Raw genomic sequence first — 25,583 nt, 5'->3', positions numbered from 1 at the left:
TCTAACAGATGACTGGCATAGATAATTAGGATGGTCTCATCAGCATGTAAAAAAAAAAAAAAGAAAATGAGAAAAGATTTCTGCTATAGAATCGTATACCACTATAATTCAAAGATGGTGAAACAGTTTAACAAATGTATTCCATAAACAGGATTATAAACAATTGAATATCAGTATATTTTCTTGTTTTCCACATATTAGTACTTTCAATTACTGTGGGTTACAAAAGTTTTTTTTCCCTTTTGAATGCCTATTTAGCGCTCTTTTGGATTCGTTTAACTTGTTATATAGTTTATTTGCTTACCATTAAACATACCTGAAAGTAAATAGGTAAGATTATAATATCATAATAACCCCGAGCAAAAGCAAGAATACAGAGCTCCTCCTGGGTTGACATATTTATAATGTACAACTCATAGCCAAGTACATGACTCTATAAAACAAGTCTCTTTTTATCCTCCATGCCAGGCCACAGGTGGTTCCACGTGTGGACTCTTGATCCAGCATGGTTCCTGAGTTCCATGTTTGTATCCATTCTTGTTTGGATTTCCTGCTGCCATATTTACCATGATTTGCACTTCCATGGCCAATGTCTGCCTACTGCTCACTAATATAGTAATCTCCCTGGTTTTCAAATAAACTCCTGAATATCCCAAGTCTCAGTGGACACAAAAACCTGGTGCTCAATCACTGCGGAAAAGGACAGCGAGGTGAAAACCTGCATGGCATGCAATACCAAACATTCAGGATTCCTGCTTAGCTGTGGAACCCTCTGCCTCGGCAAGACAATTATTTACATTTTAAAATTCACATTTTCACAAGCCAAACACAGAGACCATGCTGAAGATAAAAGGTGGGATACATATTTACTCCTTATGTAGTTTTTGAAATAGGCAGATGAAAACTGTACTGGGGAAACTACAAGGAAGCTATTGTTACTGCCAGTTGATTCTGTCATGTTTAACATATTACTTTAAGAGAACAATGAAGAGCCTGTGTGTGATCTATCAAACCATCTAGCTTTTGGAATGATGGAGAGTGAGGTAAAGATCACAAAGATCAAATGGTTGCCAATATCATTTACAAAATGTATTTTAAAAAGAGCAAGTAAAAAGCATTCAGACTTGGTGTATATTTGAAGATGTGTGTACACTGTGAAGGGGTTACACCATATTGTATTCAATAAAATATTATTAGCCTAACATTTTAACAAACAATTTCTAAACGAGTTTGTATATCAATATGAGTACCAGACCAATTAAAAATTTAAATATTTAAATGTTTTCTTTATCATCAGTGTGTTTAGATAATCCAATGTAAAGGTGACAAGGAATACAATTAAATATTTTATCTAATGTTACATCACTGCTAGTTAACTAGCTAAAGAACACATTATTAGAAAACTATATCATAAACAATAAACGCTCAAAAGCAATGTTATATATCTTTACACTAACATGTCCCAAATCCTTTAAATTGGCAAAAAACTTTTTTTCCCTCAAAACGTGAAATGTAATAAAATCCCTTAAAGGCCTTGCATAACGGTATAAGACTATTTTGTTTTAACCTAAAATAGCTTTTAAGCATTAGCACATTTTTTAGTTTTAACACTCAAAAGTACTTAACTTTCGCTTGTGAAGCAAGCATCTGACTAGTTCACAGACAGAGCTATGTAAATTTCAAACATAACATGGACAATATCGCGCTCGTCACTGTTGAAAACGACTGTGACCAAAGTATCCAAAGATTTAATCGCTGCAAAATCTTGCGCCCATTACTCTTTTTTTTTTTTTAATTTTTTCTTTTTTTTTCTTTTTTAGAGATACAAAGGGAAAATCAAATCAAATGAAACAAATTAACATCATATAAATAATCACAATGCAGATACAAAACATATCAAACCCCCCCCCCCCCCAAAAAAAAATTACTCTATCTTAATTACTCTTGATCTTTCTGCTGCCTTTGACACTGTTGATCATCAACAGCTTCTTCTCATTCTCTGTAATCTCGGTCCACGGGATACTGCTCTCTGCTGGTGCTGCTCCAACCTCTCCAATGTTTTTCCGTGTTCCTTTCTCTGGGTCTGCCTCTTCTCCCCATCCCCTCTGTTTGCAACCCCATGGTTCTGTCCTTGGTTTATCACATTTAACGATACTTGAAATTATATATTTTTATGACATTGATTTGTCAAAAAAATAAACAAAATATTTTAATCTGGCTGTCATGTTAAGTCAGACTCTCTCAACTGACCAACTTATCAACCTAATTAATCTGGCTCACCATGGTTGCTCTACCAGGTAAAAAGTTATACATTTTTGATATAAAAAAATATACATAATTTCAAAAAGAGAATTAACTTTTGTTAAATCTAAAAAAATTTAATGGGAAGTGAAAATCTGACAACAGTTGAACTTTAAAATGCTATTGTTTAATTATAGCACACATTATTAATAAACTATAGTGAAACAAACAAAATAAAAACTTTAAACCAACATATAAAATATGAAACTTTATTTTCTTTTTCAAGCAATACCTTGATATTAAAACATAAAGAAAGAAAGATATAAATAATAATAATAATTAAATAAAACAGCCCATTGCCAGCAACACATTTAGGGTAATTTAGGTAATGAAATGGCTGCCAGCAAAATTAAATCCATTAGCAACGCCAATTGTACAATTAGAAACACCATTAATGTAGATTTCCTAATGTTTCTTAACTCAATGAAAACAAAAATTAAAACCTTTTACTTTATAGAGGCACTTTAGCAACCTCTGGGAGAGGGCATTTAATTGCTTAAGCACCATAAACCCTCTGAAAAAGCTTGAGGCACAAGAAGTTTCAGTGTCTTTCACATTCACTTATTAAAACAATTTAAACTATTAACCCAAAGACAGACATGGGAGTCCTTTTTATCGGCCCAATCAAAGTGTGAAAGCACAGCATATACAATCTATGTTTTTATGTTTACTATGGAAAGGAAATAAAAACGTAAAGCAATGCAATCACGAAAACTAGTTTGCTTTCTACCTTACTCTTTGGAATACACAGGGCCGGCGCCACCTGTAAGGCGACCTAGGCAGCCGCCTAGGGCGCAACTTACCAGGGGGCGCCGGATCCCTGTCCCCGCTGTGGCTCCTCATGCTGCGCCGCCTGAGCGCTTTAGCAAGCCCCAGGCGGCGCAGCACTGCTGCCTGGAGGGCGGCCGGGTTTATGACCGGCAGGAGGGAAGCGCAAAGCGCTCCCTCCTGCCGGTCTCTCCATGTAGCGTGGCCGGGCGGCGCGGAACGCGAGACAGGAACCTTTGTTTCCTGTACCCGGCCGCCGGCGGAATGACAGGAAGTGCTCACTCAGTGTCTCGCGTTCCGCGCCGCCCGGCCACGCTACATGGGCAGGAGGGAAGGGTAAGGACCACTAAGGGGGGGAAGGGGGGGGGGTTAAGGACCACTAAGGGAGGGGGGGGTTAAGGACCACTAAGGGAGGGGGGGGTTAAGGACCACTAAGGGAGAGGGGGGGTTAAGGACAACTAAGGGAGAGGAGGGGGGGGTATAAGGACCACTAAGGGAGAGGAGGGGGGGGGGGTATAAGGACCACTAAGGGAGAGGGGGGTTTAAGGACCACTAAGGGAGAGGAGGGGGGGGTATAAGGACCACTAAGGGAGAGGAGGGGGGGTATAAGGACCACTAAGGGAGAGGGGGGGTGGTATAAGGACCACTAAGGGAGAGGGGGGGTATAAGGACCACTAAGGGAGGGGGGGGGGGGTATAAGGACCACTAAGGGGGGGTATAAGGACCACTAAGGGGGGTATAAGGACCACTAAGGGAGGGGGGTATAAGGACCACTAAGGGAGGGGGGGTATAAGGACCACTAAGGGAGGGGGGGTATAAGGATCACTAAGGGAGGGGGGGGGGTATAAGGATCACTAAGGGAGGGGGGGGTATAAGGACCACTAAGGGAGGGGGGGGGTATAAGGACCACTAAGGGAGGGGGGGGGTATAAGGACCACTAAGGGAGGGGGGGGGTATAAGGACCACTAAGGGAGGGGGGGTATAAGGACCACTAAGGGGGGAGGGGTATAAGGACCACTAAGGGGGGGTATAAGGACCACTAAGGGAGGGGGGGATAAGGACCACTAAGGGAGGGGGGGATAAGGACCACTAAGGGAGGGGGGGGATAAGGACCACTATGGGAGGGAGGGGGGGGATAAGGACCACTATGGGAGGGAGGGGGGATAAGGAGCGCTATGGGAGGGAGGGGGATAAGGATCACTATGGGAGGGAGGGGGGGGAATAAGGACCACTATGGGAGGGAGGGGGGGGGTAAGGACCACTATGGGAGGGAGGGGGGGGTAAGGACCACTATGGGAGGGGGGGTAAGGACCACTATGGGAGGTTGGGGGGGATAAGGACCACTATGGGAGGTTGGGGGGGATAAGGACCACTAGGGGAGGGGGGGATAAGGACCACTAGGGGAGGGGGGGATAAGGACCACTAGGGGAGGGGGGATAAGGACCACTAGGGGAGGGGGGATAAGGACCACTAGGGGAGGGGGGATAAGGACCACTAGGGGAGGGGGGATAAGGACCACTAGGGGAGGGGGGATAAGGACCACTAGGGGAGGGGGGATAAGGACCACTAGGGGAGGGAGGGAGGGGGGATAAGGACCACTAGGGGAGGGAGGGAGGGGGGATAAGAACCACTAGGGGAGGGGGGATAAGGACCACTAAGGGGGGGAAGGACCACCAAAGGGGGGTAAGGAGGGAGGACTACTAAGGAGAGGGGAGGAGGGTGATTACCACTAAGGGGGTGGGGGGAGTAGGGGAATGTCTACTAAGGGGTTTGGGAGAGGGAGGACCACTAAGGGGTTTGGGAGAGGGAGGACCACTAAGGGGGGAGGGGGGAGTGAGAAGACCACCAAGTGGGACTGCAGAGGGACAGGGGGCCAAGGGAGAGCACTAAGTGACAGAAGGGGAGAACACGGAGGGACAGAAGGGAAGGGGAAATCAATAATTGAGGGGAGAGCACTATGAATTAAAAAAAAAAAAGAAAGCTGTTCCCATCTCAGTCCCTATCCTACCCCACAAACCCTCTCTTTTACACTACACACATACACAATGCATCCCCCCCACACACACACAGAAACATACAATGCATTCCTACTCACACACAGACACACCCGAAACACACAATTCATCCCTTACGTTCTCTTACATAATTAATGCACCCCTTACAGACACACACTGCATTCAATTACATACACAGAAACAAACCTTGCACCCCTTACACACACACACACAGAAACATACAATGCATTCCTTACACGCAAACACACACTACATCCCCTATAAACACACTACATCCCTTACACAAATTGCACACATAAAACATCCCCAACTCATGGATGGGCCATGTAGGTGGATTTATGGGTGGGCATTGTAGGCGTATGCCCCCTGGGGGCCCAGACCTTGAGCTGTGTAAGGGGCCCTAAAAAATGGAGCTGCTTCCTGTTCGTTAATTGTTGTGAGCACTGTTAAAAACAGTCTCCAGAGAGCCTCTTCTACACCAGACCTGTGGAGCCAGACTGAGCCCATCATCAGCCTCTTGTCCTCATCTGGTGGTAAGTAGGCAATCCAATATATTATTAGTGGCACTAATCTCTAATTTACCTCACATTAAATGGATACTATAGTCACCAGAAGCACTACAGCATAATGTAGTGGTTCTGGTGTCTATAGCCTGTGCCTGTAGGCTTTTTAATGTAAACACACTGTCTTTTCAGATAAGACACTTTGTGAAGACTGGCGTTGGCCCATATGGCAGAGCATATGGGCGGGGCATTGTGATGTCACATGGTGGGCTGGACATATGGGGGGGCGGCAAATTTTTTTTTGCCTAGGGCGGCAAAAATCCTTGCACCGGCCCTGGGAATACATTGCAGTTCAGATTTGCCCAGTTTATTGCTTTTACTTGCTTGGGAACCTCTTTAAGTGAATCCTCTTTGTAGCAGAATACTGTATGTTACAAAGGAAAACACACTTTAGTTTTACCTGCTGTTAGCCCCCAAATAACTAAAGTCTTTCTTTTCATAAAGTACAGATTATAAACATCATTTGTTGGAAAAAAAACTCAAGTGATTGCAATTTCCACTTGGTTTTGTCCCCAGTAAGAGCACTCTCCAGTAGGCACATTGATGATAGTTTCTGATTACATTGTACAGACATCTGACACACAAACAAAATGTCACCACCTAGAAATAATTTGATGGGATTACTGAGCAAAACAAAGAATAGCAGAATGAACTCCAAAATGTAAATGTTATCGCTTGGGCAACATCTGCTTATATTATGCAGTACACACAACAATAACATTCATAAATCCATGTTCCAGTTTTCCATGCTTCAACACTATCAATACAAAATCCCATATGCACATTCATATATGCCTGTATAAGTTTACATTTGACAGTCAACTAGTCATTATAAGATTTATATTAAGCACTATGTATCAAATAAAGGGCTGATTCCTCATTACTTCTTGTCTGCCATCCACTACAAATTATTGGGATGTTATACCAACTGTTCTAATTTCTTGATCGTCGGTTGTCCCCAATTACAATATATATTTACCTGTCTCTAGGTATCTGTTACTACATATTATTAAAGGACTGTTTTTTTAAAGCCTGATTATTCTAAATAGGCCAAATTCTATTATTTATCCTGTTTTCGCTCACAGAGATCCAACTTTGTATAACCTGTTTCAATGTCATTAACACCTATGTTTTTCTCATTCTGCAGCTGTTGTCTGTTAGTGCTTTTTAAATAAGTGATCATTTTCTATACTGTGCTTAAAACTCAATAAAAATAAAAACACGAAACAGAAAAATATGTTATGAGAAACACGAACCAATTTTGTATCCACTAAACTCCGATGCTCATGTTTGCAAAAATGACTACTCTTTGACCTTATTAAATAGGCTTTCCTTTCTAATGTTCTAATGCAGATATTAAAAGCTCGTGGTTTTGCATGAGTTAATGTATCATTATGCCAAAAATCCAATGTGTTCTAGAAGAAATGACAGTGCTTCATACAATGTATTCCTTCTTCCGAAACTCAATAGAACAGATTATTCTTTGCAATTTCAAGAGCCATGAAACTTACACAATGTAAACGTCTATGTTCATTACACTGATTTCTATGCATCTGCAGTAACAAATAAAGGTTAAGTGATTTCTGAAACCTTAGAAATAAATGGACTACCGTTAGCAGATAAAGTACATATACTCGTATCTCTTCAGGATAGATAGAACGGACTAAACACCTTAATTAAAGGTGAAGTGCAAAGATACTAATTCCTACATGATATTTTCACAGTGAAATGTCAGAATAAATCATGCCAGATGCCTAGAAATAAGTGTTTTGACTTAAACAAGACACCAAGAACCTCTAAGCAGTTGGGACCAACTCAAAGATTATGGGTATCCCTATTGGAAACAATGAAAAAAGCAAGATCCTTAAACATACTGAACAGGGAGGTGAAGAAGTTGAAATAAGATTTTCCTTTTCCATGGGACCAATTAGGAGAGGGTTACAAGATTCCATGTGAGAGATTACTAGAGCATGGACAAGGTCCTTGGTCGTACTTTGTGTAAGAAAGGGCCGGATGCCGGCTATGTTTTTAAGGTGGAATCTATGGAATTTGGTAACAGACTGGATGTGAGACTCAAAGGTGAGGAGAGAATTAAGTATAAATCCAAGAAAGCGTGCTTGCAAGAATGGACTGATGTGGGTACCACTAAATTGAAGGGAGAGAGAAAGAGGAGGATCAGTATTAGGAGGAGGAAAGACAAGCAGCTCAGTTTTAGAGAGATTGAGTTTCAGAAAGCGGGAGGACATTTAGTCAGAGATGGAAGAAAGGCAAGCAGTGACATGTTGCAGGACAGCAGCGGAGAGGTCCAGGGAGGAGAGATATAGCAGGGGGTCATCGATGTATAGCTGGTAGTGGAATCTAAATGAGGTGATAAGTTTGCCAAGAGAGGCAGTGTAAAGAGAAAACAGAAGAGGACCAAGGACAGAGCCTTGGGAGACTCCAACCGAGACAGGACTAAGGGAGGAGATTTCATTAGAAAATGAGACACTGAATGAGCGTTGGGAGATAGGAGGAAAACCACAAGAGCACAGTGTCACAGATACTGAGTGATTGAAGAGTTTGAAGAAGGAGAACATGATCAACAGTGTCAAAGGCAGCAGAGAGGTTAAGAAGAATTAGTATGGAGTAGTGGCCTTTTGGAAAGGTTACCCCTTCTTGGTCCAAAGACCTAGACATAAACAGGTCCCCAGAGTAATGGAGGAAACAATTTACTCTAATCCACACTTCTAAAACACACTTTCAGAAGTAAATTCTAAATTATTATGTCAATGGCATAATACCCCACAAACACTTCATCACATAGCCCCCCAACCATCAATAGATGTTGGAGATTCTAAGCACATCAAAGCACATCTGGTGACACTGTCACCAAATTAAATGATATTGGTCTAAGCTGTCAACCATAATTGATTTAACAGGATATAAGGTCCCTGTCATTCTGGAGGTTTATTTGTTCCATCGGACTAATTTACCTCTGAACAAATAAAAACATTCTTAACTCCAACACTTAAAGGAAAACTCCAGTGCCAGGAAAACAATCAGTTTTCCTGGCACTGCATGTCCCCTCTCCCTCCCACCCCCCAAATCCCGGTTGCTATAGGGGTGAAAACACCTTCAGTACCTTACCTGAGGCAGCGACGATGTCCCACATCGCTGCTTCTTCCTCCACGACGTTCCTCCCTCTGATTGTGTCGGCCGGTGGGCGAGACTGATACCGCCCACGGAGACCTAATGCGCGCCAATGTCGCGCATGCGCATTAGCGCTCCCCATAGGAAAGCATTGAAAATGCATTTCAATGCTTTCCTATAGGGAAATGAGTGACGCTGGAGGTCCTCACACAGCGTGAGGATGTCCAACGACGCTCTAGCACAGGTTTTCTGTGCTGTGGACAAGGAAGTGCCCTCTAGTGGCTGTCTACTAGACAGCCACTAGAGGTGGAGTTAACCCTGCAATGTAATTATTGCAGTTTATAAAAAACTGCAATAATTACAGTTGCAGGGTTAAGAGTAGTGGGAGTTGGCACCCAGACCACTCCAATGGGCAGAAGTGGTCTGGGTGCCTGGAGTGTCCCTTTAATAAAGCCATAGCTCTAATACTGCAATACTGGAAAGCGATAGTTACCCCATCCATAATCCAATGGATAAAGTATATAAAATAAAATAAAATAAATTAAAAAGTCATGGAAGAACTTTAATATTCCATTTGTCAACATTATAAATCAGCACCTAAACATTTAGTCACCATGGGTGACATTCCTCCACACTTCTAGCAACATCATTCGCACACAAGTGATAACCCATGAAATATACTTGAAATATCCTCTAATGCAGTTCCATATCGAAACTATAGATGCTTTCTAAATACGTAGTTTTCTTGTAAGCTCCGAATGGTACTTATCCAAACTGCATTGAATACAGTTAGAGAAATACAGATTATGTCTTACTAGCACCTTTGTCAATTTGTCACTTGGCTCATGTTTTCTGTTCGGCTAATAGTTATGTTATTACTTTTCTGTTCTATGTTGGCAATACGTATATCCATACCATTATGTAGCGTTGTAAAGTATGAACAATTACGGATGTTTATTTATTTGAGTTTATAGGTTTATATAAATTATTTAGCGGAGATAAACCTTATCTGTTACAGTTTAATAAAAAAAAAAAATTGAAAAAAATACACATTTAAAATATATAAACAAACAGGAAACAAAGCAGGACAAAGGAGTAAACAAACACAAACTCTGGGAAATGGAGCACTGTTTTATACACAAGTTTTTCGACATACATACGTACACATCCTTATTTTTCGGCAGTATTAGGGTACATATCCGACTTAGCTGATAGCATATGAATATACCAGCAGAAGCGCTGGGGAAATTCAAGGAATACAAAGGGAATTCAAGGTGAATTTCAATTTAGTTTTTTGTAAATTTTACTCTTTACAAATAAACACACACACACACACACTTTTATATTTACGAGGATGATCTGCTCACAACAATAAACTATAGAAGTTCCATAGCAACATAAACAACTACCTTGAAAGATTTTAAAACCAGGCATTTAGCTATTTTATGGTCATAACACACTTAGCCCACACCTGATAATAAATACTTAAATAGGGGTGAAAGATTTTTGCATAGTTTGTTATCTAAACCTAGTTACACTTGTCAGAATTATTGGGCTGGGGCTTGATTCGTTTTATAGTATCGGAGAATCATGGAGCTAATGAGACAGGGTGCCAAAATAAGTCAATTTAACAAGCTCCCCCTAAAGTAAATAAAGCAATAAACAGCATTTGCTTTTATTTCTCTCTCTTTCCATACCTAATGCAGCGGAATAACTACTAGCACAGGAAACAAATGTGGAAGAAGCTTGTGACATTAAATAACACAAACAAATAAAATCATGTTTGAGTAGCATGCTCTCCCTGAAAAGCCCCCACTTGAGGATGACAAGTCCTGAATGTGTGTCTAAATAAAAGGACTGAAAAAAAATGAAAAAATATATAGTTATACATGTATATAAAATATGTACACCAAAAACAAGTAAAAAACAGGCGCTAGTAATAAATGTCTAAAAAAATAAATATAAATACCAAGGAATGTTGTAAAAAGAAGCGGCACCAAAACAAGTGTAAAGCTCCAGCAAACACTCATACAATACAAAAAGAAACTCAGAATTAAGGTGCGCTGTGTCTTTAAGACCAAATTTCTAAAGTGCCACAAGTGCAAAATATAACAAAGTGCAAAGTGATATAAAGTGCACTCAATGTGTACAGTGATAATACCATATAAGATATACTTATACATACATATTTGCGTCATCTCCAATATGGAAGGGAGAGTCACAGAAAAAACAACAATAGTGTAAATCTGTATAAATAAAAAAAAAAAAAAAACTTATAGTGAAATAAACAATGAAGTTTGCACTCACAAAGATAGAGCAGAGAAAGCCTGCTCTAACTGTATCAGCTTCTTCAAATATTCCCTTAGAGAAAAGGAGTGCACGGGCAAAATATTCCAATTCACATCTTTATTGCTCAACACAGCATAGGTACTTCACCTTCCTCTGTATACAGTACACAATCAAATGTAACAAGCCGTTCACAAATATGGGTGTCGACAAATCCCTCAGTTCTCAGCTGATACTGTCGCTACTGCCGCTACTCCAGACTTCCGGGAGGAGGAGTTACCAGTAGTGCGTAATGCGTGGTGCGTGGTCTGCGTGATGACGCGTTTCGCCGTGTTCACGGCTTCATCAGATCTGTCCATTTACGCCCTCTCAAGTCTTATATATACGCCCCCATGGGTGTGTTCAGATTGCTAGCGTAAGAAGTCTTTATTCCCATCTTACAGCAACTGATTTATTATCACACTTGAAAAGTCCATATAACTCTTAATATGTGGAAAAACCTTTTAAAATACAACTTTATTCAAAAACATCTCTACTAAAAACTACTAGCTTAAAAATGTATAGCTAATTTATTGATATAATATTTACATAGAAACCAATTTGCAAAAAAACACATTTAAAGAAACAGTACTTAAAAATCCACTTCTTATTTACTAAACATCCTCTAATCATATAAAAACTGCCTCAATAAAGAATATATGTATAAAATTTAAAGAGGTGCATAACTGCTGAATAGAATAAGAGAAAAATAGAGAGTTAAGATAAGAAACTAATTCATATATCAAATATAGTAAATTAATATACTACACAGAATAAACAACTGCCAAGGGATACAAATATATAATTAAAATAAAATTATTTCACTTCAAGCATGAGAAAGGCTCTTTAGAACTACCATTCACTTCTCCTATCAAAGTCAACAGAAAAAGTAAATAATGGTCATCTAATTGCTGTTGGAAGAACTCAAAGGGGTACTTCAACCATCATGGCCACTTCTGCTTTTAGAAATGGTCATTGTGCAATCAATCTGTATACAGGGTTTCTGTTTGAAAGACTGCCTATAAAGTTAAGTCTGTCATTTTTTGCCAGGGTGGAGTTAACCTGCATACGTGACTCTCAGACTAGAACTCTGTGCGGGCAGCGCTGTGACCACACCCGCAAGAAGAAGCCAACTTGCTTACAGGGACACTAAAGTCACCAAAACAACTTTAGCTTAATGAAGCAGTTTTGGTGTATAGAACATGCCCCTGCAGCATCACTGCTCAATTCTCTGCCATTTGGGAGTTAAATCACTTTGTTTATGAACCCTAGTCACACCTCCCTGCATGTGACTTGCACAGCCTTCCTAAACACTTCCTGTAAAGAGTCATCTAAAGTTTATCCTTTCTTTATTGCAAGTTCTGTTTAATTTAGATTGCCTTATTCCCTGCTATGTTAATAGCTTGCTAGACCCTGCAAGAGCCTCTTGTATGTGATTAAATATCAATTTACAGAGAAAGAGATACAATTGTTTAAGGTAAATTACATCTGATTGAAAGTGAAACCATTTTTTGTCATGCAGGCTGTGTCAATCATAGCCAGGGGAGGTGTGGGAAGGGCTGCATAAACAGAAACAAAGTGATTTAACTCCTAAATGGCATAGAATCAAGCAATGAAACCTGAGAGGCAGGATATATACACTAAAACTGCTTCATTAAGCTAAAGTTGTTTAGGTGACTATAGTGTCCAAGCCTTTTCCCTCCCCTTGTACAGGCTGTGATGGCGTGATGAACGGCTACTGATCTCACCTCTTGTAAACACTCACACTGCACACACGCATAGTGTAGCATTCACTGCTTCTGTTAGAGAAGCATTAGATTCAATCAAAAGCTGATTGGCGGATCGTCACAATCGTTCCACACGTGCCCGAGGTCCAACCATGTTTCTTTAAAAGAAGTATTTGATTGGACCACGGAGAGGGAACCAGCGACACAGCATTATGACAGAGAAGGAGGGGGAGAACTTGCCCCAGTGCTGGATTCAAGGTAAGTTCTTAAAGTGACACTTTAGTCACCAGAACAACTACAGATTATTGAATTTGTTCTGATTAGTAGAATCATTACCTTCAGGCTTTTTGCTGTAAACACTGTCTTTTCAGAGAAAATGCAGTGTGTTTCCATTACAGTCTAGTGATAACTGCACTGGCCACTCCTCAGATAGCTGTTAGAGATCCTTCCTAGGTCCTGGCTGCCTAAAATGCATCCAAACATTCAGTATCTCCTCCCTCTGCATGTAGCCAGGGCTGTGTTTGAATTGTGCTGACTCTGCCTCTTTGTCAGTCTCAGCCAATCCTATGGAGAAGCATTGTGATTGGATCAGGCTACCATTTCAGATGATGTCAGCAGGCAGTGGGCAGGTCAAAAGGAAACTGTGACAAAGCAAGCAGCTCCAGACTTGAATACTAGTAAGATTTTACTATATTTAGGGAGGCATGAGGGGACCAGGGTGGCTAGATGGTGGTTTTAACCCTATAGGGTTAGGAATACATGTTTATGTTCCTGACCATATAGTGCTCCTTTAAATTCTACCTTTAATATACTTTTTTTTTTTTTTTTGCAAAAATAAGCAGAGGACAGAGTGACAAATGTCCAATGGCAATGGCATTATAAACAAAAATACCAAACTATGGAAAAATTGATGGTGTAATCCAGCGTTTCCAAATTGGTGCACAAATTGGTGTTCCGCCAAAAAATGTAAACAAACAAAATGGCCGCGGGTGGCGAGGGAGCAGGGACCTCCACCGCTCACCTGTCTGCCAGACCTCCCGACCACCCGCCAAGCTGCAGCAAGCCCCACTGGACCACAGGGACTTCATGCCAGCAGCCCCACTGGAACCCAGAAACTCCATGATAGCACTCCTAATGGTAAAAAAAAAAAAAATTGTATGTGTGTCTGTTAAGGAGTTTGTATGTGTTTGTGTGTTTGTCAGTGAGAGTGAATGTGTGCTTGTCAGTGAGTGTGTTTGTCAGTGAGAATGTATCTGTTCTTGTCAATGAGAGTGTTGTGTTTGTATGTGTGTCTGTAAAAGAGTATATGTGTCAAAGAGTGTGTGTTTCAGTGAGAGTATGTGTGTCTGTTAAAGAGTGTGTGTGTGTGTGTGTGTGTGTGTGTGTGTATGTGCCAGTATGTATCAGTGTGTTTGTATGGGCCTGTGTGTGTGTATCCAGTCAGAGTGTATATGTGGGTACAAGTGTGTGTATCTGAGTGTGTGTGTATTTGGGAGTCAAGATGTGTGTGCCAGTGTGTATCTGAATGTGTGTATGTCACTGTATGTATCTGAGTGTGTGTGTATTTGTGAGTCAAGATGTGTGTGCCAGTGTGTATCTGTGTGTAAAGGTGTGTGTCAGTGTGTATCTGTGTGCCAGTGTGTGTCAGATACATATACTCACTGACACAGAGATACACACACACACACACGATGTTGATACACTATGTCAAATTAATTGGGAACCCCCGGTGTAATCATTTTTGCCATGCAACAAATGTTTCACATAGAACATGCACATGTGAGATTAGAGGAAAACATCTTTAGACAATTTACATTTAACTAATCCCCATTGGGCTGTCATAATGCACCACCTACTTACTCATGAGTTGTTCTTACTGTCCTGAATATTACTAATCACTAAACCATATATCAACATGATGTATTTCCTCAATTACACAATTACAAAATGACTGGAAGTATATGTCTGTTTAAAAGAAAATCAAATCAACAGTAATTAGTTTCAGAGTGTCAAAATATTTAATTGTTTGGATTAGGATTTTGGGTACCAAAGTGGTAAATTAAGTTACACTATACTTGTACTTACTGGGAAGTGCTTAATTTAAACAGAGTAAAAAAAAAAAAAAGTAAGTAAGTACACAAGTCCAAATATGATCCAAGACTTTAGAGCACAGGAGGTCTGTTAAGTGGTCAAGATGGAATTAAGCAGCAGTCAGTTTCCCTTATTTAAGAGACTCTCTCTGTATGCCTTTGATGAACTTATGCCTGATCAGCAGTTGGAGCAGGGAGAAAAACAGAGGCAAAGGCAACAGCTGGTAATGATTTGCGAGTGCCTGCAGTGCGTACCAGACAGCTGTGCCCTGCCTGTGCCAAGAAGTCAGTGTGATAATGTGTGGTTACGTGTAGTTCTAATGCATACATTGCAATAAGACACTGGAGGCATTACAAGGCGATCTCTATCAAATTCCAAAATGATTCCCAAACCTTGACTATTATTCATATTGCCAAATATATACTTACATGTTACTAAGTACTATTTTAACGGAACCAATATTTCAGAAAACACATAAAGTAAATGCCCTTAGTAAATAAAAATATTAACGATCTTCAGTCAGCTATTTTTAAAGGACCACTATAGGCACCCCGACCACTTCAGCTCAATGAAGTTGTCTGGGTGCTAGGTGCCCCTAGTTTTAACCCTACAGTGTAAACATAGGAGTTTCAGAGAAACTGCTATGTCTACACTGCAGTGTTAATCCAACCTCTAGTGGCTGTCTGACAGCCACTAGAGGCCGCTTCCGCGATTTACACGGAGTAAATCAAACTTATTTGATGCTGGACGTCCTCACGGAGTCCAGCGGAAAAAAAAGTAATGCTTTCCTATGGGCGGGTTTGAATGCACGCGCGCCTCTGGCAGCGCATGTGCATTCGGCTCCACTCGGGAACTGGCGTAGATGGAGGAGGAGAGGTCACCAGTGTCGAGGGAGCCCAGCGCTGGATTAAGGTAAGCAAATAAAGGCTTAATTACCAGTTTATTCACCGCAGAACAGGGCCCTCGTCACCTAAACGTTGACTAGGGCTCTATAGCGTTAGGAATACATATTTGTATTCCTAACACTATAGTGTTCCCTTAAGCTTATTTGGCTTCGTAGAACGGTCTAGATCAGGGGTGTCACATCCGCGGCCCAGGACAGCTAGCAATGCGGCCCGGTTGCACGCTGGGTGGAGAGGGACTGGACTAGTGCTGGAGGCTGCTTCAGCCGCGTTTAGGATGCAGGCGGCCGGGGGGTGAACTGTGAGGCTCCCTTCACCATTTTCTGCAATTCCGTGTCCATGCTCAACCCCCGCACTCAAGCTCCGCCTCCTGTACATAAGCTCCACCCCCACACTCAACCAGGAAGAGGTCAAGAAATGGCTCCCACAGTCTTCAGTGCCAGGTAAACTTTAGCTAATTTGCCAGTGACTTCGCGTGTATGAACCTGTGTGTCAGTGAGCTTGTCTGTAGTAAGCATGTTTGTGTGTGTCATTCAGCTTGTATGTAGTGAGCATATGTGTGTCAGTGAGCTTGTCTGTAAGGAGTTTGTGTGTATATATACTTCGCTCCTTAAGTACTCGTGGGTGAACACCGTCGGGCCTTGGAGCTGTAGCACCTTGTCTCGAGTCATCCAATCACAAGTTATCTGCAAGTTTTTTGCAGCAATCATTTGCATATCTCTTGCCATAGAATCGTCATTAATATATACTGAAGAAAAAAAATTATTTTACATTTCTGCCTTTTCCTGGTCTTCATTAACTAACAGACCCATCTCTGTTTCCAATGTACCAATGTTCATTTTTTGTTTTGTTTTTAGAATTGATGTACTTGAAAACATTTTGGGGGTTGGTTTTGGATTCTTTGTCAATTTCTCATTTTCTAGTGTAGCCACCTTAATAGCCTTTTTTGCAAGCATTATTGGCCTTCTTATATCTTATATAGGATGCCTCTGATTTTTCCTATTTAAATGCCCTTTTCTTATTTGTAATCTCTTGTTTTACTGCTCTACGAAGCCACCTTGGTTTCAATTTGTTCCTTTTATTTTTATTACCCAACGGTACATACTGAAAAAATGTACCTTTCTAATATTTGTTTGAAGTGTTTCCATTTATCCTCAGTGGGTTTTTTTCACTAAGGAGTTTATGCTAGTCGATACGTTGTAGATCTGCCCTAATCTTATTGAAATTGTTTTTTTTTTAAATTATACGTTTTAGTATAACCCACATGCCTTTGCTTTTGAGTTTATTTTAAAAATTACCATATTGTGATCACTATTTCCCAAATGCTCCCCTACTTGAATGTTGGTCAAAAGATCAACATTGGGGCGGAGCTTGAACTCAAACCTGAACAGACGCCATATTTCTGAGCTCCCCTGGAGTAACCCTTAATCCGCCCGATAACGACGAAAATACTGCCGATCCGACTCTAAAACCCACAGAACCTGAACCAGCTAGTGGGGCTGAACCGGCAGATGCCTTTTTTCCAGCCGCAAAAGCAACAAAAGCGGCGCTGCCGAGTTGAGGCCTACAGCCCGCTGACACCCACAGACCTCGAGGCACTCCTGTGGAGAAACTTTGCGGGACACCCAGGAGCTGAGTTGCCGACACACGATCCGGCTATGGGCCGTAGGTCGCAAAAACCAGCTGCGGGGTCCGATACCAGAGATATCGGGACCATGCTCCAGCGGCCGGCTCAAAACAAATCCCCTACATCATCGGAGGAACTCCAGAGTGAGGCCGACACCGAGCCGCACAGGCAAGAGGCGGAGGCAGCACCCGCCTCTGGGATAACAACGTCCCTAACCGGGGACGCCTCAGACGACTTCGCTCCGACCACAAAGGGAGATCTGAAACTTCTTCTAACCAATATCCATAAACTGCTGGAGGCGGACTCGGCAAAGCTCAAATCCGAGCTCAAAGAGGTTAGAGAGAAAGTGGGAGCGGTTGAAGACGGAGTAACAGAGGCACACACCAAGATCAACGTGGTGCAGGACACGGTCCTCCAACTACCACAAAACCAAAGAATCTTGATGGGACGGCTAGCGGTCATGGAGGACCGGCACCGCCGGTTAAACATAAAACGGGGGATCCCGGCCACAGTGTCCGCAGAGGAATTACCCCACTACGTAAGACGCCTCCTCGCAACGTTGTGGCAGAGCTGGCCCGAATGTTAAACTAAAACACTGAGAAAATAAAGAATTAAAAAAAAAAAGATCAACATTGTTTGTTATAACGAGATCCAGACAAGCATCCTTTCTAGTAGGTGCCTCTAGCACTTGTGACATGAAGGTGTCATTTAACACATTCAAAAACCTGATTCCCCTTGCTGAAGTACTAGTCACTCTATCACAATTTATGTCTGGGTAATTCAAATCTCCAATATTTAACGTTTTACCCAGATTTGCAGCTTTCCCTATTTGCTCTAACAACTGTTCTTCCTCAATATTTACATTATGTGGTTTATAACATATCCCAACCAATAATTGATTTCCCTTCTTTTGCCCCAAGTAGATATCTACCCATAAAGCTTCCACATTTTCCTCGTCACACTCCATATGCCTAAGATTTGACTTTAACTCATGGTTGACATACAAACATACCCCACCACCCTTCTTGTTTTTCCTATCCTTCCTAAATAACTTGTATCCATTTAAGTTAACTGCCCACTCATGTGTCTAATCCCATCATGTTTCTGTTATGCCTATTATGTCATTGTTTAATGCATGCTACTGCCTCTAGTTTCCCCATTTTGTTATACAGGCTCCTTGCATTAGTACGCATGCATATAATATTATCATGAGTCATTTGTACTTTTTGTGAATTGTTATCAATATTACATACCTCTCCTGTTCTGAGCTTGATCCTCCCCCATCTCCTGCCCCCTTATACTGAGCGAAAGCCCATCTCCTTTTTCTATACTATTTCCAGTTTCTAGATTGCTATGACCCTCCCCCCCTAGTTTAAAATCTCCTCCAACATTCTAGCCATCCTATCCCCCAACACAGCAGACCCTCTTCCGTTTAGGTGCAATCCATCATTGCTATACAGGTTGTACCCAAGCCGCAAAATCGGCCCAGTGCCCATGTGGTTATGTGTGCATATGTATGTATTTAGTAGATAGCTCCCTAATTTGGTACCCTTAAATGTGGCAATACCCCATAAGGATAGCAAATAAGGGAGTTATCTACTAAACAAAATTAACAAAAGGGTTTTTTAAGTTTTATTATATAAATAATTATATGATAGATTTTATGTGTGGCCCAAGACAATTCCTCTGCGCTCAATGCGGCCCAGGGAAGCCAAAAGGTTGGACACCCATGGTCATTATTGTACCTCTCTCGAGAATTGATTGGGCTGCCTGTCCCAAATTATTATATTATGCAATTCCAAATTAAGCTTTGGACTACGAAGGAAAATTGCCCTCAATAGGTGAAAAGGGTAGCTATTGTACTCATCCATCGATTGACCTCTGGACTGAGCTTCCTAGGGATGTGAGAATGGAACTATCGCCAATCATACATTTTTATAAATTGTGGAATTCGTGTAAATTTAGATATAACTTCTAAATTATTCTCCACTGATTCCTGATTTTGGCAAACTTTAATTTTTGGCAGGGCATTCAGGAGGGGTAAGGCATCTGCGCTGTAGATCTAACAGAAAAACAAAACAAAACACAAAACGATTTCTACGGAGTATTTGAACCCCATTTGGTAGAACCATATTTTCTCTGTAAGTCAGTTTTTTTTGTGCACAAGGGTATGGGCAGCTGTGTATCTATTTTCATGTCTGGTAGACATGGATACGTAAAATACATCTACTGCAGCAAGGCTGTTCATTGCAAAAGTGGAAATATTTTAGCTGTAGGAATAACAATCCAAAACAAAACTGTTGCATCAAAATATATAGTTTGAAACCACTTATGTATTCTACTGTGTCAGGATTATTTAAAAGGCTCACAACTATTGTATCCTTAAAATTAACAAAATGAGAAGTATACAAGAAATGCTGACAGAGCATTTATACTCACCAATAAGGCAATGTTGTTTCCTACATATAGCATACTTATGTCCAAGTAAAAGGCTTTTGCATTTAAAAGTCACTGGACAGCCCAAGAAACTGGACATAGCCAAAAACAATTAGAAGGTTACAGGTGACTTTTATGTATATATTTTGTAGTACACTGATTGGCAGATTTGTGCACCCTTTTTAGGTCCATCCAAATAGCTTTCCCCAATCCTTAAAGGACCACTATAGGCACACAGACCACTTCAGCTTAATGAAGTGGTCTGGGTGCCAGGTTTAACCATTTTTTCTATAAACATAGCAGTTTCAGAGAAACTGCTATGTTTATAATAGGGTTAATACAGCCTCTAGTGGTTGTCTCATTGACAGCCGCTAGAGGTGCTTCCGCACTTCTCACTGTGATTTTCACAGTGAGAAGACGCCAGCGTCCATAGGAAAGCATTGATAATGCTTTCATATGGAATGGCTGAATGCGCGCGTGGCTCCTGTCGCGCATGCGCATTCAGCCGAGGAGGAGGAGAGTCCCCCGCCCGGCGCTGGAGAAAGAGGTAAGTTTAACCCCTTCCACCCCCTAGAGCAGGCATAATAGGCAACCTTCGGCACTCCAGATGTTTTGGACTACACCTCCCATGATGCTTTGCCAGCATTCTGGGTGTAAGAGCATTATGGGGGATGTAGTCCACAGCATCTGGAGTGCCGAAGGTTGCCTATCCCTGCCCTAGAGCCTGGCGGGAGGGGGACCCGGAGGGTGGGGGCACCCTCATGGCACTATAGTGCCAGGAAAACGAGTATGTTTTCCTGGCACTATAGTGGTCCTTTAAGTCCTTAACTAATATTTCATTTTTGGGGAAAAAAAATGGTTCAACTAAACAAAACTTTGCTGCTGTGCACAAGTCTAACATACAGATATGTAAAACCCAAATCCTCTGTTTGGGTTTAATAAGGAAGTCATTTTTAAACCAGGCTCTGTGTCCCAAAATGTTTTTCTTAGGAAAAGTGTTATAACTAAACCTTCAAAATATAGGGTTGGAAGGAGGTATAGGAAATAGAAATATTACTCTATTCACAATAAAATGAACAATGAACACGTGAAATTCTCTTAAATATGATTTATTAAATCAAAATATTTATAAAATAATAATATAGGCACATGCACAAAAATAATTACCAACACTGCTACAAGAATGTTGAAAAAATACATTTAATCCAAGAATTGACTGGTAAAAGAAATGTGATGTATAAATTCTTACTTTCTCTCATTTTACATACTAAACTCTATTTTAGTATACCCTAGACAAATCATCAAACACCAGCAAGAACCAAAATGACACCAGTTCTCATACTGGTGGAATTCCAACAAAGAAAGCAACCATTTCTATATATATCTATATCACAAAAAAATGAAAATCAAGCAAGATCATTTTAAGTGCACATGACCCTTAGAGCTTCTTGCAGCAGATATTTTGCTGTAACAAGCAAGCTTCTTATCTTCTTCCATTTCCCCCATGTTGGATATTCCACACTGGGTGCAATCTAAAGACTGCTTTAATCTGGTTTCTCCTTAAAGTCATACAAAAAAAATAGGGAACTATCATATCCATCTGTCTATTCTTTTGCCAACAGTCACAAAGATCAGATTCAAACCGTTTATAATTGCACAGAAATGCATTTTTCATGAACAGAGAGTGGGTTTCCTAAAGATTTCTCTTTTTAAACTAAAAGCCTAATAAAGAGGATCTAGAGTGAAACAAAATTTAAAAGGTAAGAAATGGTCAAAGTCGTACTAGAAGTCACCCTGTACCTGAAAGTGTTCCATTAATTGGCTTCTTGGTATTGATCTGACAGATTCATGCTTTCCAGGCCTCTAAATTGTATCTATGCTGCCTTCAAAACAACCTCAGCCGCACTCATGGACTTACAAACCGCTTTAGAGTCTAGATAGCATAGCCTTTTGACCACTCTGCAAATCTACAGAATATAATAAACAGTCTTTGATATAAGCATATTACAAAGAAGAGAATTAAAAAGCTATCCATATTATAATTACAATTAAAATATATTGAAGAAACAATACAGGTAACAAAGGTACATGGTGAAAGGGAATGAAATGTTATGGCGATGTACATAATTAATGAAGACTGATTTAATTGAATGTAGCCCAGGACCATTAACCCCTTAAGGACACTGCTTCAAAAACTGGACTTACCCTTAAGGACACAAGCAATTTTTGCATTTTTTGCTGTTTGTGTTCAACCTCAGTTTGCATTTTTCTTATTTATTGCACAAACACATGTTCTATACTATTTTTTTAAAGGACAAAAAGGGTTTTAATCTAATGTGACATATACAAATATAAATTCTTATTTATTATTAAAAAAAAAAAAAAATATATATATATATATATATATATATTTCACAGTTTAGGCAATAATAACACGTGTATAATAAGTGCAGCTTAAGGAAAGTAATAAAAAAAGAAAAATTCAATTACTTGTTCTGATTTCCAGAGTACATAATATGCCTAGGAGTTCAGCTCATTTTGAAAGTTAAAGGTCACAAAATACAAGGCGCAAAATAACATTTTAATGTTGAGCTATTTTAGAATTTGGTAAGTTTTGTCTCTTTGACACTTTTTACGTAGCCATTTCGCCATCAATCTCTGCTAAATAGTGTAGTAAAATTGTGGTGTTTTTTTTTCAGATTTCTAACATGCACACATAAAACAAGGTTTTTTAATGTGTACTACTGCTGTAGAAAACCCCATATTGTGTTCAGCAAGATCTACTGAGTAAAATGATACCCGCAATCTATGCCTTTGCCACTATTCTGTGAAGTTGCAGTGCCATAAAAGAGACCTGACCATTTCAGTTTTCAAAGTGATAATTTTGAAAGATGAATTTGATGGGTGCAAGTCTCATTTTGGGGCATTGTAGCAGATGGACTGTTGAATTTATCCCTCAAGGACCAACCATATGTAAAATTAGACACTACAGTATCTCATATTGTGTATATATATAAGATTTAACCCTGATCACACCAAATTGTAATAGTGGGGATTTAAATCCCCATTTAAATGCTTGTTTGCAGCGCTCACTTTGAGCTCTGCAAACCGAGCATCGGTTAGTCTGGGGCCACTAATTCTGACCCCAGGTGAGAGAGAGGAGCCCCAGGAATCAAATGATATCTGAGGCTCCTAGTTACCAGCAAGGTAATAGACCCTGCTGGTAAAAAATACTACATGACGGAAATTTTCCATCATGCGTCCTTAAGGGGTTAATAGAACACAATACCAACATACAGCAGTGCTCACATCATAAAGACAATGAAACAGTTCAAATAAATTCAAACATATGAAAGAGGGACAAGCTACTTTAAAATAGCATTGAATAGTGCAGTGCAATGAAGTGGAGTGATTATGATTACAATAGCAATAGGAACACTATAGTCACCAAAACAACTTTAGCTTAAAGGGACTCTATAGTCACCAAGACCACTTCAGCTCAATTAAGTGGTCTGGGTGTCAGGTCCCTCTAGGGTTAACCCTGCCTGATGTAAACATAGCAGTTTCTGAGAAACTGCTATGTTTACATCTGGGGTTAAGCCAGCCTCTAGTGGCTGTCTTCCGGACAGCCACTAGAGGCGCATCGGCAATGATTGAGGCATATCATGCCTCAATCACGCAGAGCGTCCATAGGAAAGCATTGAAAAATGCTTTCCTATGGACACTTTGAACGCGTGCGCGGCAGTGCCGCGCATGCGGCTCCGGTGACGTCAGACAAGGATGCTGATGTCGGCGGGTGAGGAGAGGTAAGGGAGCCCGGCGCAGGAAAAGGGTGAGTAGCTGAAGGGGTTTTAACCCCTTCAGCGCCGCGGGAGGGGGACCCGGAGGGTGGGGGCACCCTCAGGGTACTATAGTGTCAGGAAAACCAGGCGGTTTTCCTGACACTATAGTGTCCCTTTAATGAAGCAGTTTTGGTGTATATATTATGCCTCTAAATTAATATATACTATATATTATGCCTCTAAAGTCTCACTGCTCCATTCTTTGCCATTTAGGAGTTACATTACTTTTGCTTCTGTTTTACAGTTCTAACCCCCTGGCTGTGACTGACACAGCCTGCATGAGAAAAAAAAATTGCTTCATTTTCAATCAAATGTAATGCTTTAAAAGTATTTATCTCCATGTACATTAAACTGTAATTACATACAGGAGGCCCATGCTGGGTCTAGCAAACTATTAGCAGTGCAGGAGATAAGAAATTCTAAATTAAACAGAATTTTCAATAAAGAAAGTTTAAACATTAGATGACTCTTTACAGGAAGTGTTTAGGAAGGCTGAGTAACTCACATGCAGGGAGGTGAAACTAGGGTTGTATAAACAAAGTGATTTAACTCTTAAATGTCAGAGAACTGAGCAGTGAGATTGCAGGGGCATGTTCTATGCACCAAAACTGCTACATTAAGCTAAAGTTGTTTTGGTGGTTATAGTGTCACTATGTGTTGCTATGATAATATCCATGTTTGTTATGTAAAGGAACACTATAAGCACATAAACCACTTCATCTCAATAAAGATGTATGGGTACCATGTGCCCCTCCCCCCTTTTAACCCTGCAGCTGGAAACATTGCCAGGAACACTTCCAGAAAATAAAGTAAACTCTGCTATTTTAATCAGATCATCTCTGATCAGATCATCTCAGAGAAAAATCATGTGCCCCAGCCTACCAATGCATTCTTATGTGCACAGTGAGAGAGAAGAGGTAAGTAAACTACATTTGTTTAACTCTGGTAGCGAATACGGTGAAAAGGGCAGTACAGTGTTAAGAATGTATATTTCTAATCCTAACGCTATAGTGTTCCTTTATGTCTTCACTTATCGATGACATCAAGCAGGTGAATTTCCCCAGGTGTAATTAAATAAGGACTACACTTAATTTTATATATTTTTTTTCTTATTTTGATAAATCTTACCATTTTAAATTTGTTTCGATTTAAGAATGATTCACATAATTCTTGGACCTCACTTATTTTATAAAAAGCCAGACTGTGATCAAATACAGAGGGCTCGTGTGTGACCTATGAAAGTAGTGGTACCATCAAAACACTGCATCCAGCCTTTGCCGTAGCAAAGAAAAGATCAGATGTACTTTTCAGTGCTTAAGCCTAGCAGCAGGCTCACTTTGGGATTATATGATTAGAGGGTCTTTCATGCGGCACAACTGGGATATCGGTTACCAAGCATAAGTGGATCTGGGGGAGAGTGGCTATTTCTAAATGAGTTGTGAATAACCTCTTGAAAAGTTTAAAGGCAGTGTGCTAGGTGTCACTCCTTGAAGTTGCCAAATGCCAAGATGGCAACTAGCTGGAGCAGAATGCTAAGCACTTAGCAGAAGAGATCAGGCTGTGTCACTGCGAGCAATGCTAACCATATCTAAAAGCAGACATATCAGGGGCCTGGGAGATTTGTTTTCTTAAAGATATAGTTTAACAACATCATGAAAAGGGTATTCTCTACCAGCACCAAGACAATGTCTCTGTTTATCATACCTTTAAATTGTAGGCTACTATTTGCAGTTTTTATGGTGCGGTCAGCTTTGGTGCTTTGGCTATAAACGTATGGGCAACAAGAAGAGGCAAGTTAAAGAATTTACCTCTAGGGATGGAAAAATATATTACTGATATTTAAAAAGTAACATTGTG

At 40.5% G+C, this 25,583-nt stretch overlaps 1 protein-coding gene across 1 annotated transcript in view; it reads right to left on the bottom strand.

Moving 5' to 3' along the window:
- EXOC4 (exocyst complex component 4) overlaps positions 1-25,583 on the bottom strand; it is a 448,906-nt gene that overhangs the window by 357,449 nt on the left and 65,874 nt on the right. The window lies entirely within an intron of this gene.

This window comes from Pelobates fuscus, chromosome 3 (assembly GCF_036172605.1).
Source record: "Pelobates fuscus isolate aPelFus1 chromosome 3, aPelFus1.pri, whole genome shotgun sequence".
Taxonomy (NCBI): domain Eukaryota; kingdom Metazoa; phylum Chordata; class Amphibia; order Anura; family Pelobatidae; genus Pelobates; species Pelobates fuscus.
This window is presented reverse-complemented; position numbering and strand designations above follow the sequence as displayed.